The sequence below is a fragment of the Aythya ferina genome (genome assembly GCF_964211825.1).
Source record: "Aythya ferina genome assembly, chromosome: 2".
NCBI lineage: Eukaryota > Metazoa > Chordata > Aves > Anseriformes > Anatidae > Aythya > Aythya ferina.
Genome location: NC_140297.1, coordinates 67,854,834 through 67,867,164, shown reverse-complemented (window position 1 = coordinate 67,867,164; position 12,331 = coordinate 67,854,834). Strand labels below are relative to the sequence as shown.

Here is a 12,331-nt window from a genome sequence, read left to right as displayed (position 1 = left end):
CACTCTTTTATTGGCTACTGGGAAGAAGTGGGACTTTACGGGTGTTTAAAATCATGCTGAGAAGCATTGGAATCCAGTCCTCCAACCACCTCCAGAGCTGGCTAACACTTCCCAGATTACCTCAGCCTGCCTCTATGTTGGCATCTTATCTGAAATGAGTAATACTGATTTAGTATCAACAACAACAAAGGAACAGTGTTAAAAATTAAGATAATTCTCAGCAAGATTGCAGGTTAAATTGTCTGGAAAGGAAAATGTTCATCAAGCCTTTCAGTGGCTGCCTTAACTACTATGTTTTCTGTATTGCTTCTAAACAGGAAAAGTAGTTACTGTATGTATATGTGTATGCATCTTATGCTATTTCCAGGAAATGTGACTTGTCTTCCTTCCTTTTATTTCCTACAGAAGTTGAGGAAATGTTTCTGGCATGACTATTTTCCATAAATGTATTTTTTCTTTTTCCGAGATAGTGGCTTCAGAAAACGTCTACATCACCTTCTCCTATACCTAATATTTGTGGGAAGGAATCATGCTTCTTGAAGGATGTAATTTCAAAAAGCATATCGGCTTATTGAGAGCAAGATACTTTCAGTATCAGTAAGATACTTTCTCTTCCTGTTACATGTTATTTCTTTGGAAGTTCATCTGAACTCCTCTTCTGCTTGTGATCCTCCTGCTGTTGGATGATGACAGAACCGTGTATATTGCCAAAAAATTTTAATACATGGTACATCATCTATCATCTAGAATTTATATGTTCTAAAGTCACTGTCATTCTTTATTTAAATATAATGTGAAATCATAGCTTTTTTTGCAAGCTATGAAATACTACCCACACCTTTTTCAATATCAAGGATGTAGTATGAGTCACTGTTTCGTTTAATTCAGCCAGTGACAGCTGTTCATGCAGCCTTAAAGCAAGCAGAGTAATGTTACACAGTCCTTGAACAAAGTGCTTTGTAGTACACATTACAGAAAGCCTCTAGCATGACTGGGCAACCATCTAGAAAGGGCTTTGTTTGGGAAGTGGAAGAGAAGCATCAGTTAAATGGCAGGGGTTGTTCAGCTTTATTACTATAGCAAGGTGATTTGGTTGAGTACCCAGAGACTAAAGTTTAAAAAGAATTTACAAAAAGTTGTTGTGTGATGTTCTGTTTAAACCCACTTTTCCTTGAAACTGTTTTTGTTGCACAAAATATTTTCCGGACCATGTGCCTTTTCTTTTTATCATTGCAACTGGTTGTGTTTGGTGCTGTGGAGGTAGTTATATTATGAGGAGATCTGGGAGGAAGGTAAGGGGAAGCAGGGACTACTTTTATACTCCGCATTTAGCGTTGTCCGTGTTGCCTATGAGCAGGTAGTACTTGGGCACGACTGTTGTTCATGCTCAGTCTCCTGCAGCAAATAAGATATCACAGGCATTAGCTTCAGCCTCACAGAAGCTCAGGTGCCACTCTGTGGCCTTCAGGGAAGCCATGAGACTGACAATGACTGAGGAAAAAGAGACCAGGTGTATGTCTATAGATGGGATCCTGAGGGACATGCAGGTATATCCCAAATGCATTGCAGGTGGCAATGTGAGGGCACAGGTATACATGTGATTTCAGCAGACAAGAGGGTAATGTTTTTACTGCTTTTTGGTGAAGAAATAAGAAGATACAATGGGACATTGAGCAGGACTGATGAGATCAAAGTTTCTCAGTCTCTGACTTTGCCCTGTTGTTTTTTTCACAGCTGAGGTATCCTCACTGGTTTGGTGGAGTGAAATGTGTATTTATACTGCCTTAGTTAGCCAAAATCTCTACATCACTGAAGAAAATACACATTAAATTACAGAGGTCATTGGGATTGCTGTGGATGCAGTTTTACATAACTACTAAAGAAAATAATTGTGTTTGGGTAACGTCCCAAGCAGTGAACTACTGGCTCAAGATGGGTGGGAGATTTGTTGATAATGGCTAAAATCCCTTGTAATGTGTATGGGTTATTTATAATCAAAACTTTTTAAACCCCACAAATTGAAATACTTGGCTGCCTGGAGGATGGTTCTGCTGAAAACACAGATTGTGTGATACAAAGTTCTGTTTCATCAGATTTATGATTATCAAGTGTAGGAAAATCTACTTTGCTCAGAATTCACCATAAGTTATTTTGTCATAGACTTTCATTTGAAAGAGAAAAATGCTCTTAAATGATTAGGCTGGTGGGCCCGTGTATATATGCATGTCTGAGGAAAGCATCTCTCTTTTTGTATGAGTTTTTTTGGCCCAGGTCAGTTCATTGAGTGGTCTATTTCTATTACTGAAAACACAGGATATAACTCCAGTGTAGCTGACCTTTATTATAGCTTTTTGTGAATTTTTCTTTGGTTAAGCAAGTAGCTGAGATTAAGCTTGCTTCATTTTACACCAAGCAGGCATCCTTCTATGTGTTTTAAGGCTGCATAGCCAATCAACATTGATCAACAATAGTCTTCAATATCTTTACTAATGATCTGGACAAGGGGATCGAGTGCACCCTCAGTAAGTTTGCAGATGACAGCAAGTTGGGAGTGAGAGTTGATCTGCCATAGAGGGTAGGAAGGCTCAACAGATAGATTTGGATAGGCTGAACAGATGGTCTGAGGCCAACTGTATGAGGTTCAACAAGGCTAAGTGCCAGGTCCTGTACTTGGGGCACAACAACCCCATGCAATGCTACAGGCTGGGGAAGAGTGGCTGGAAAGCTACCCAGCAGAAAGGGACCTGAGGGTATTGGTTGATAGCTGGCTGAATATGAGGCAGTAGTGTACTCAGGTGGCAAAGAAGGCCAACAGCATCCTGGCTTGTATCAGAAACTGCGTGGCCAGCAGGACTAGGGACGAGATTGTCCCTCTGTACTCAGCTCTGGTGAGGCCACACCTTGAGTACTGTGTTCAGTTTTGGGCCCCTCACTACCAGAATGACATCGAGGTTCTGGAGCTTCTCCCAAGCACCAAGTGATAAGACAAGGGGAAATGACCTCAAGTTATGCCAGGGTAGTTTTAAGTTGGTTATTAGGAAATTTTTCTTCACTGAACGTGTTGTGGACTATTGGAACAGGCTGCCCATGGAAGTAGTTGAGTCACTACCCCTAGAGGTCTTCAAAAAACGTGTAGATGTAGAGCTTATTGACATGGTTTAATGGTGGACTTGGAAATGCTAGGTTAATGGCTGGACTTGACAATTATGGAGTTCTTTTCCTAAGTGATTCTATGATTGTATGAATATTAAAAAAATATTTCAGGTGAATTTTACTGACTGCCCTAACACAGATTAATGTATAAATAAAATTTCCCATCAAGAAAGTCATACCATTTGCTTGTATCATTTTTGCTGGCTGAATCCATAGGTTCTAGTTATGCACATCATGATTCTGCTGGCTGAGCACTACATATAATTGCTTCCCAGTCTCTTTAAAGCCTAAAACAGCCAGTTTATCACAGACTTACTAATTACATTGTTCATTCTAACCAGGCTGATAGACTGAAGAAGGTATATGTGCAGTCTTACGCCTGGGGCCTATGCCACACAGTAGAAATGTTCTACTGAAAATGTATTGATGGTACATGGTATGGAACAAACTCAGCATTATATGTATAGACTGGAAAACCATCACAAAAGCTGCATATACACCAGGCCTGGATTCATTGTTTTTTGTTCTTTTCAGCAGAGCTTTTGTATAAATCTTTCCTCCTTCCTTTCCCACCCCCGAATAACACTGAATTTTTCCACTCCACAAATATTCCTTTCCACCTCCACTTTCCTCCCCTCCCCAGCTCCCAGTGCTGTGGATAGAACTGAAATTATCCTTGCTATTTTTATTTGATAACTTAATCTGCAATACATAGCACCTTATTTGACAAAACATCACATTTGTGCACAAGTGTACTGAGAGATACCAGCAGAGATCTGAAAATAGTGTGTGCTTGCTAACATTTCTATTAATTGTTAAAATCCCTTCCTGTTACTCTCCTACCACCTACGTTATTTATTAAGATAAAATCCTCTGGAGTCCGAAACTCAGAAGTAATCCCTTAGTATATTTTTATGCTGGCTTCCTGTGCTAATTTCAAATGAAGAACAAAACAGAACAAAACAAAACAAAAGCAAAACCAGAAAAGAGGTTTCTATTACAGGTTGGAGTACCAGCATCATTAACTTTATGCCTCATTCTTTCACTTTATTTTCCTCTCCTTATTTAGATATAGAAAGCTCTGAGTTTTGGCTCACGTGCAATTTGTAGATTTCTATTTATTTTGCATTCTTGCAATTCAGAAGATCTTGTATCCCCTTCTCCTTGCAGGACTGACTTTGGTACTGCTGAATTAAAAGCAGCAAATGGGCTGCGTAGATGCTACCACTGTTCTGTCCCTGGCTTACAGGAAAGGAATAGAAGAGTGAGATTTTTGGAAAGTTGTTCCAAATCTCCAATCTCAAGGCTAACCTTGGCTCCCTGAGGAGTCAAAGCTGCTCTTAGATTGCATTAATTCCTGCTGTAGAGACATAGTCCCAGTCAGTCTTGGTTCTGCCATAGGTACGAGGAATTCCTCTCCACCCCTGAGCATGATGCAAGCCCCAGTAGAAAGAGCAGAGGGAGGCTCAGATTTGGCTTCACTGTACATTTGGTGTTTTCCCCTCCAGATGTTTCTATAATGATGCAAAACTCTTCCAAAACTTACCTCTGATCTGTGTTTAGAATCTTAAAAGTCTAACAAGTGTACTTGTTCTATATTTTAACTGTTGGTTTTTTTTTGTTACCTTTCTGTGAAGGAAGGATGCTATCTTATGATAATTCTGCAAAAGATGAATTTTATAAGGATTCAGGATGAAGGCTGGAAAATGTTTTGCAGTTTAATTGAAGGATTAGAAATGGAGAGCTCTGGTCCAAGTGGCCCAATTTTACTTAGGAACATGTTTACATAAGCTGAGACATTTGCAGTGGCTTTCATGGTAACATAACTTCAGTTTCCAGACTATTCTGCAATCCATTGATACGGTCTGGGGAGCGGAAGGGAAGAAATTAAAGTAAAAACACAATAAACATACTTTTTTTTTAAGTATCCAAATGAAAAAGTGACAGCATCCAAAGTCTTGTACTAGACATTCCAGCAACAAGCTTGGAAACAGTAACTTAACTCAGCCCTAATGAAGAACTGCCATGCAATTAGAGTCATCTTATGAAGATCAAACTGCTCTGCCCTCTGAGAAACACCACTTTTATCTCATAAAGGATTCTTGCCACTTTACAATTAATAAAACGCAAATGTTTCACCTCTGTTGCAGATAGAAGATAGATTGAGAGGAATATTCACAGTCATGTTGCCAGACAAAGGCTCACCTGCATCCAGGGGGATGTTGATAGCACTGAGCTACCAGGACCTGCCCTGGATACAAGGAATTATGTGACTGGCTTCCACCATGGAGATTTAAACCTCTATGGCAGGACTGAAATGAAAGCAACTATAATTAGAAGAGGTTGTTTTGTCCTACAAAGAGTTTTAATTCAGAAATGTGTTTTGTGACTATTTTATCTATAGTACTCTATCTCCTTTTCACAACATTTTGACTTCCTTTGTGATAGAAAGCACTTTAAAAAATGTACAATATGTTTTTTAAAACCCTCATGTAGTGTAAAGAGATGAGCATGGACTTTGATACTAAGTCCCTCAAATCAGCAAATTGCTGACACTTACCTATGTCTTTCTTTGGCATTATCATCCAAAGCAGGTCTGCACTTCTGTCATTTCACCACAGGTTTGCAATGCACAGTGTTTCAGCATAGCATAGGACTGGACTTGATCTATGCTGCTGACAGTACAGATACTTGGAGCAAGTTGCTAAATCTTGTCTTCAGCTTTTTGCTTTTCAGAAGTAATAAATCAAACCAAATATAGTTCAGAATGGTGAAGAACTATTGCTTTTGATTTGGTAAAACCTGTTGCAAAGCATGAACTTGTTCATGCCAGATGCAAGACACTGCTTCTGCTTATTACAGGCTGCTGTGGTGCAATATGTGAGGTGGAGTAATCATTGAGAAGGAAGAAGGAAAATAAGATCCAGGATTCAAATTCCAAGTATAATTCATAGATTGTTGTGATCTAGAACTGCTTAATGGCAACAGCCATCTTTCCGGTGATTCCTATGAGATCTAGGTGAGAATTCAACTGCCCACTGTGAGACTTTTGAACCACTTGAATGAAAACGGTAGTCTTAAAATTAACACTAGAGATCTCTGTTTCTTATACTACTGGGTTTTTATGAAATTTTTATCCTATCATTCAAATACCCTTAAAAAATGGTAAAAAGTAAATGAATTGAAGGTGCCTTAAAGCAAATTTAAATTGACTTTATTTCTACTCTGGGGCTTTTTCCTTTGCAATAAGTGAGAACAGAACCCATTCTATCTGTTATCTATTAATGTACTATTATCTTTTCTCTCCACACACAAGCACAGAAATTCCTACAAGGAATGAATTTTTCAAGCAAAAATTAAATTACATAGAATTAAGAAGGTAAAGACTTCCCTGAAAACAGGATCCCAGAAAATGTACTGAAAAAAGAAACTCCAGGAACAAGCTAGAGATAACTCAGCTTACATCAGGGTTGTATGATGTTTTTTTTTTCTCCTTTCTTTTCTCTTCCATGTCTTCAAGGTGCCTTAGGAAAACAGTGTTTAACAGTAAAACTGAAACTTTACATGCATAAGGCAGTATATAGTATAGTACTAAGGTTCTTGTGAAGGATGAAGATTTGATTCTCAAAACCTATCCATTGAACAATGATCAGTCAAGTGTTTGAATATTCTTCCATCTTCCTTTTCTGGGAGAAAGGATTAAGAGCATGTAGATGGATAAAAGCAGTTCATTTTGAGATGATTTCAAGAAAGTTTATATGGTTTCCTCCTTCTTCAATTCAATCTAGTGAGCTGGTGCTTTGTTTGTTGCTAAAATATGAACTAGAACATAGAGAGAATATCTTGAAGTTTTCAGAATGCAAATAGGTGATGCAAACAGGGCAATGCTGTCCTTTAATGTGCTGGTAGATATATGATTTCTTTCCAGAGATGAGATGTGAAATGTTGCATGAAATGCATGTAAGTGAGAGCTGGGGGGGTATCATCTAACTTCCTTGTGGAAACTGTAGGTTTTCTAACAGGCTTTTGTGACAATGATTGCAACAAAACAAAACAAAACAAAACAAAAAAGAGAGAGAAAAAAAAAACACTAAATGAGTGATTTGCTGTGGTTCTTAATCCTAATCTTTTAATAAATCCAAGATTTTTAGCATGACTGATAACTAGCACTGGGCAGAAAACAGTTTTCTAGAAAGAGCCTGGAATATAGCCTGTGATAGACATAGGCATTTTGGATGACATTTATTAGGATAATGAATGACATGATGGATACTGGTCTACAACCATTCATTCACTGTCTGCCAATTCACATCCTTTCTTCAGTTCATTTTGTTTGGTGCTGGCACCCTGTGTATACAAACAATTAGCATTGTGCAATGCTTCTTAGGTCTTTCAGTTACATATTAAGTAAATTGCTAGTTTGTTTTGATGACCATCATAGGGCTATCTTTAGATGAAAAAACATTGTTATTTTTTAACTGGAAGTGGGACACTTAAAGGAAACTTATTCCATATTTAAGTTATATAGGAGCTTAAGTAATTTAAATAAATAAGAACTATTAAGAAGTAGTTCTTTCCCTTGTACATCATTTTCTCTGGCCCTTCTGCATGTTTGTGTCCGTCCCTCAAGACACTGTACCTCCTTCTTTCTTTCTTAGTCACTTCTGCTAATTGCTAGAAATATTTATGATAAAGAAAACTGCCATTTCTCTATTTCAGTTCATCTTCTGCTTGATCCCTTAATGATGCTGTAATGTTGTGGCATCATTGTGGACAGCAAAAACCCTTTAGAAAGAATGGTTTTTATGTCTTGCCTTTGTATTTGGTGGTTGTTAGTTTGTTGTTTGTTTGTTTGTTTTTCACTGTTCTTCTAGTATTATCCTCAGTTCATATCTAGAGAAGCAGATGTTTGGGTTAGTTTAAGTAGTGCTATAACAAAGCCTTGCATTTTCAGAACATGCCAATAGGCCTGTCATAAACAAAATGTGTTTTAAGGTATTCAGAGCAAGGTTTGCAAAGGAATAAAACTTTTATTTAGGTCTGTAATTAGTGGCCGTGCTTTTAGATTCATTCACTATGTGCTATGTTCAGCTCTTCTGAGAAAACATTTTTTTTTTCTTTTCTTCTGACAATTCAATGAATACCATTGAAAAAATTCATCCCCAGTTATGTCTGCTGAAGTCTTTCTGATGTACGTGATCAATTTAACAAAGTATGACAAATAGTCAATTAAATCTAAATACATTTCACTGTGATATTGAAGTGAGAATAGGAAATCTCTGAGAGAAGATGCTTGGCTGTTGTTGTAGCTGTTGTTGGTATTTTAATTGTACGAAGAGTATTCATGAAGAAAGGATATTTCTTATAATTCAAGTAGCTAGAATCAGTATGTATGAAGTAGGTGCACCTTATACTATAAAATACATAAATAGGAAAATATTTTCCAAAGATTTTAGGATAGAAATGCAAGATAGGTAGAGACAGGCATGAGGATACAAAGAAATTATTGGATGATAATGAATGGGTTTAGCCATCTGTGGCCTAATGTATTTGGTTGTTAATGCATGGGAGGCAGGAGAGGAATGGGCACCAGTTTGTCTCTCTTTGTAATCATCAGAGTTAAGAGTTTTAGGGAAGATAGGGTTGATATGGATGTAATAGTAATGTTATTAATAACTTGCTTGTTCCAACCTTTGCATATAGCATAGGGGAAAGCACAGAGAGATTATTTTCATATTTACCAAGGGAACAGTGAAGGCCAGCAACTTGGGCTGAGGAGTGACATCCCTCCTCACTTTGTATGAAATCAAAGATGAGGGATTGGGAAGGCCCAAGTCAGGAAGGAGCTGACTGAAAATGAGAGGAAGAAGCTAAACTTCAGCCCTAGGTATGGAGAGAGCAGACATCTGGCTGTTCAAGAAACTAGTTAGTAAAATCTCCTGGAAACTGCTTTTGAAGGTATTGGGATCCATCAGTGCTGGTTACTTTTTAAGAGCATCAGGGCAGGAGATTTCAAAGTGTCAGAAGTCAAGCAAGTGGGGCAGAAAGCTTGCTTGTCTGGGCTTGGATCTTCTTCTAGAGCATAAGCAGAAAAGGAAAGTGTATGTATACTGGAAGCAAGGTAAGGCAACATAGGAGGATATAAAGATGCTGTTCACCATTATAGGGAGAAAATTTATATAACTAGAGTTGAAGCTGGCTGTGTCTGTAAGAGAAAATAAAAAGTTTTTTTTTAGATATGTGAATAGAAAAAGGAGAACTAAAGAATACATAGGGCCGCTCCTTGATAGGGAAGGTCTCCTCACAGACAATGACATAGGCAAAGCAGAGACGCTTAACGCCTTCTTTGCCTCTGTCTTCAATGCCGATGATGGGCTTCAGGACCCAGGGTGCCCTGAGCTGGAGGACCGGGACGGTGGGGATGACAAACTCCCAACCGACCCTGAACGTGTGCGGGATTTGCTACTCCACCTGGATCCCTAAAAGTCCATGGGTCCGGATGGGATTCATCCCCGGGTGCTGAAAGAGCTGGCGGACGTCATCGTGGAACCTCTCTCAATTATTTTTCAATGATCCTGGGAATTTGGAGAGGTCCCGGTAGACTGGAAGCTGGCAAATGTTGTGCCGATTTTCAAGAAGGGTCAGAAAGAAGACCCTAGCAATTACAGGCCTGTCAGTCTCACGTCAGTGCCTGGTAAAATCATGGAGAAGTTGGTTCTCGAACTTATTGAGGTACACCTGGGGGACAAAGCAGTCATTGGTCCCAGCCAGCATGGGTTTGTGAAGGGTAGGTCCTGCCTAACTAACCTGATTTCCTTTTATGATAAGATCACCCGTATGGTGGACCAAGGGAAACCAGCTGATGTGATTTTTTTGGACTTCAGCAAGGCTTTTGACACAGTTTCCCATAGGATCCTACTGGACAAAATGTCCACCATACAGCTAAATAAAAACATCATACGATGGGTGAGCAATTGGCTAACGGGCAGGGCCCAAAGGGTTATGGTAAATGGGGCTGCATCAGGCTGGCGGGCGGTCACCAGTGGGGTCCCTCAAGGCTCCATTTTAGGGCCGGTACTTTTCAATATTTTTATAAACGATCTGGATGTAGGAATAGAAGGTATTTTGAGCAAGTTTGCTGATGACACCAAACTTGGAGGAGTTGTGGACTCGAATGAGGGTGTAAAGGCCTTGCAGAGGGATCTGGATAGGTTGGAGAGCTGGGCAATCACCAACCGCATGAAGTTCAATAAGAGCAAGTGCCGGGTCCTGCACCTGGGACGGGGAAACCCTGGCTGCACGTACAGACTGGGCGATGAGACGCTGGAGAGCAGCCTAGAAGAGAGGGATCTGGGGGTCGTGGTAGACAGCAAATTGAATATGAGCCAGCAGTGTGCCCTGGCAGCCAGGAGGGCCAACCGTGTCCTGGGGTGCATCAAGCACGGCATCGCTAGTAGGTCAAGGGAGGTGATTGTCCCGCTCTACTCTGCACTGGTGCGGCCTCACCTCGAGTACTGTGTGCAGTTCTGGGCACCACAGTATAAAAAGGACATGAAACTGTTGGAGAGTGTCCAGAGGAGGGCTACAAAGATGGTGAAAGGCCTGGAGGGGAAGACGTACGAAAAACGGCTGAGGTCACTGGGCCTGTTCAGCCTGGAGAAGAGGAGGCTGAGGGGAGACCTCATCACAGTCTACAACTTCCTCGTAAGGGGGTGTCGAGAGGCAGGAGACCTTTTCTCCATTAACACCAGTGACAGGACCCGCGGGAACGGGGTTAAGCTGAGGCAGGGGAAATTTAGGCTTGACGTCAGGAGGGGGTTCTTCACAGAGAGGGTGGTTGCACACTGGAACAGGCTCCCCAGGGAAGTGGTCACTGCACCGAGCCTGTCTGAATTTAAGAAGAGATTGGACTGTGCACTTAGTCACATGGTCTGAACTTTTGGGTAGACCTGTGCGGTGTCAAGAGTTGGACTTGATGATCCTTAAGGGTCCCTTCCAACTCAGGATATTCTATGATTCTATGATAACTAAAGCTCAGTTAGAGTTGAAGTTTCCCAGTACAGTGAGGGACAACAGAAAGGGCTTCTTAACATAGGTTAACAGCAAAAGGAGAGCCAGAGATAACATTGGTCCATTACTTGATGAGGTTAGTCACCTTACAAATGGGGACATAGATAAAGCACAGACATTTAATGCCTTCTTTCCCTCTATTTTGAACACCAGTTATGGTCCCTGGGACCCTCAGAGCCCTGAGCTGGGGGACCATGACTGTGGGAATGATTACTTCCCAGGCGACTCTGAACTAGTGTGGGATTTGCTTCTCCATCTAGATGCTCCTAAGTCTATGGGGCCTGATGGGATTCATCCCAAGGTACTGAAAGTGCTGGCTGATGTCATCTCAAGACAGTTCATCTCTTCTCTCTGGTGACCAGTGATAGGACCCAAGGGAACAGCATGAAACTGTAACGAGGGAGGTTCAGGCTGGATGTTAGGAAAAGGTTCTTCACTAAGAGGGTGGTTGGACACTGGAACAGGCTCCCCAGGGTCTTGGTCACAGAACTGAGCCTGCTGGAGTTCAAGAAGTGTTTGGACAGTGCTCTCAGACACGTGGTCTGATGTTGGGTTGATCCTGTGTAGAGCCAGGACTTGGACTCAGGGATCCTAGTTGGTCCCTTCCAACTCAGGGTATTCTATGATTCTATAATTCCAGTTATTACAAAATCATAAAGTTTGTGGCATCACAAAGAAAGGGAAAAAATGCTAAAATGAATAGGCTAGAAAGCATACCTTTCCATACGTATTGGTGCAGGACACACTAGGACTGCTTCTCAGGACAAGGAATAAGACTGAATTGCAGACCTCACTAATTGTGATTTTTTTGGGCTTTGTTCTGGCAGCAGGAGTTTCATTTCCTAACAGTATGTTACTCTAGGTATGCTTAATTTAAGATAAAATATAGGTGTAGTTGGGCCCTGTAATAAACCTTTATTTTTAATTTAATTTGTTAGCTTCCAAAAACAGAGTAGCATACAAAATTTTCATTTCAGCTTACTTATAAGATGGCATGGAAACTAGGTAGCTGTTAAATCATCTTGGTAATACGTTTCATATCTCAGTAGACTTAGAATGCCAGCAAATTTTCATTATCATGCAAAATGTCTTTCATATTCTGTATTTC

At 40.3% G+C, this 12,331-nt stretch overlaps 1 long non-coding RNA gene across 1 annotated transcript in view; it reads left to right on the top strand.

Moving 5' to 3' along the window:
- LOC311432989 overlaps nt 1–12,331 on the top strand; it is a 61,097-nt gene that overhangs the window by 47,738 nt on the left and 1,028 nt on the right. The window lies entirely within an intron of this gene.